Raw genomic sequence first — 3,213 nt, 5'->3', positions numbered from 1 at the left:
ATTTTTTATTTAAATTATATTAATTAAGTATAATTAGATATTAAAAAATTAATTAATTAAATATTAATTTAATTAATTAGTTAGATGCTTAATTAATTAATTAGTTAGTAAGATGATTATCGGGATCATCTGACGATTGATACCAGGGTTGGTGAATGAGTTCTTCAGTTGGCCGTCAGGGACTCGTGATGTAGCCTGAGAGATGTTCCTAATAAGTCCACGATATTTAATTTAATAATTTATGATAGATTTGTATTCTATTTATTAATATACATTTTCTTCTACTTATAGGGGTACTATTGATTCTTATCTCCTCGGGATGAGAAAGCAAGCCATCCGATCTTCGAGCAGGTGGCTACACATAGGTTTCGAGATGGGCTACACAGCCTATGGTAGTCTGCCGTCAAGCATTTTGGTTTCCAGTCACCATTGGATTGGAAGTCCTATAGGGATCACTAGATGCGGACGGATAGATGTATGGGAGGCCCTCTGCGATTAGTAGAGTAGCGAGAAGTACGTCAGTAGATGGCAAAGGGCCCAACAAAATCGGATCACCTAATAGGATCCGATTAGGAACACGGACAGCTCCATCATCACACATGTTGTAGTCGACAGACTGGTAAGAAAACTATATCAAAACTCTTCACTAGAACTGTAAAAACTTCTATATGTATACTTTAATTAATTTAATTTTATTATTTATTTATTGTAGATATGGCAATTGGGTCATCGATCAGGCCAACTGTAGTTGTGGGAGGCCACACACCGATCTAGGAGGACTGATGATTATTTAGACTCTAAGTCATGATAAATCATGATAAAAATTTCAAACTATATTTATTAAATTATTACAGGATCTAATATGTATATTAGAACTAATATATTTCTGAACTATGTAGGCGGATTATGTGGAGTACGTCATTGTGCGGCATGGTGATGACCCATCCATTCAATCCCTTCTTGACCTTGAGGGATGGCTCAGGGTCACCAGAGGGGTGAGTAGGAGCCGAGTCATAGGATTCGACCACAACTACGACCCTTCAATGGTTTGATACTCTTCAACGTCCTCATAGGCCTTGACATTCCAGACTTGGAGCGATGTGCATGTGGAGGAGATCGTATAGAGGCTTCTGAGCCAACAACCTCAGAGCTTCCAAAATGCCATCCGCGATACGATAGCGGAGATTCTCTGAGACCTGCAGCTGCGTAACCAGCTGGGCTTATTGTTCCAACCATCATATCAGATAATTCTATTAGTAAATTTTTTTACTTGTTTTAAGTTTTCATATTTAGAAGCTTCACATATTTAGGCTTGAGTCCGGAAAGAAGATTTAGGGACTAAAAATTCAATCTAACCATCTAATTGATGGGTGGAAAATATCTATATTTCTTTATCATCGAATGGAATGTATATGAATAATCTGTTCAAGAATCGAAAGAATGTATCAAAAGATATGCCTCCATATCGAAAAATACATCTCTGTATCAAAACTTATTAATAATATTTTTTTTTTATTTTAGGATGTTGGAACATCTAGCTCTCATCCACTAGTTGTTGGAGAGAAGCAGGAGGATGAGGAAAAGGATGACGAGGAGGATCTAGATTGATTTTTTTTTATTTTGATGTATTACATTTTTTTTATACTTGCAAAATAATATAATATAATTAGTTTTTATTTATGATTGTCATACTATCTTTAGATTTTAATTATAACAGGTGTTAGAAACCATAATTGATTGTGATTAATTAAAATAGATTTAAAAAAAATATATTATTATATATTTTTTAAAAAAATAAAATTAACTATTACTGATGGCATTAGCAATGACTTTAGCCATCACTAATAATAAAATATTATTATAGATTATTAAAAAAATTAAAATTAACTATTATCGATGGCTAAAGCGATGGTTTTAACCATCACTAATAATTATTAGCGACGGTATTAGCAACAAAAAAGTCATCATTAATTGATTTTAATATTTTTTAAATTTTATTTAAAAATAAAAAAATAAATAGTGAAGAAATTTAGCCATCACTAATGACGTCACTAATATCCTAAAAATCTCATCGTTAATATTAGCAATTAGTGATTAAAATTTTTTCGACCACCAATTAGCAACGAGAAGCCATCGTTAATAGTATTAGCGACGACAAATCGACTATTAACAACAGTAATAAGCCATCGCTAATAGTTAAATTTTTTATAGTGAATTAAAATGTTGCGACATTAACGACGGCAAATCGACTATTAGCGACAGTAATAAGCCATCGCTAATAGTCAAATTTCTTATAGTGCATTGGAACGTTGCAATGATTTGCAAATACTCGATGGGATTTTCATTTGGTATCTATTGAAAGATTATTACAGATGTTTGATAGCACTTGCACAGTCCTTCAAACGATTATGAAAGAAAATAACTATTTTCAACGAGGTGATGCAGATTTTGCTTATAATGTGATGACATCTTATGAGTTTATCTTTATATTGAAACTTATGAGACATATTATGACAATTACTCATGATCCGTGCCAAGCCTTGCAATGTAAATCTCAAGACATCTTAAATGCCATCACTTTGGTGTCTAGTTCTAAAACTTTGATACAAAGAAAGAAAGAATCAAGTTGGAAATTTTTTTTTCAAGAAGTAAAATCATTTTATGAGAAGCATGAGATTGATATTCCTGACATGAGTGCCCCTTACATGATTAGAAGGAGCCGAGCTCGTCAACAATAGGATTATATTTCATTTAAGCATCATTATTGGATAAACTTATTTATTGCCACCATAGATACTCAATGGCAAGAGCTTAATAGTAGATTCACTGAAAATACAATGGAGCTACTTACTCTTAGCTCAACTTTGGATCCAAGAGATAATTACAAATTATTTAACATCAATCATATTTGTGAGCTAGTAAGCAAATTTTATCCTGATGATTTTAGTGAACAAAAAAAGCGACATTTGAGAATATAGGTACAATATTATGAGCTTGATATCCCTCATCATCCAGAGTTGAAGAAGCTGTCAACAATCTCTACACTTTATCAAGGATTGACAAAAATAGGAAAGTCTATTGTTTAATTACCCTTTGATTGATCGTTTAATTCATTTGATATTAACTCTTCCTATTTCAACTGCAACAACTGAGCAATCATTTTTAGCTATGAAGATTGTTAAAAATAGACTTTGAAATAAGATGGAAGATGAT

Source organism: Elaeis guineensis, chromosome 2, assembly GCF_000442705.2.
Source record: "Elaeis guineensis isolate ETL-2024a chromosome 2, EG11, whole genome shotgun sequence".
In the NCBI taxonomy this organism is placed as follows: Eukaryota; Viridiplantae; Streptophyta; class Magnoliopsida; order Arecales; family Arecaceae; genus Elaeis; species Elaeis guineensis.
Note: the sequence above shows the minus strand (reverse complement) of the source record.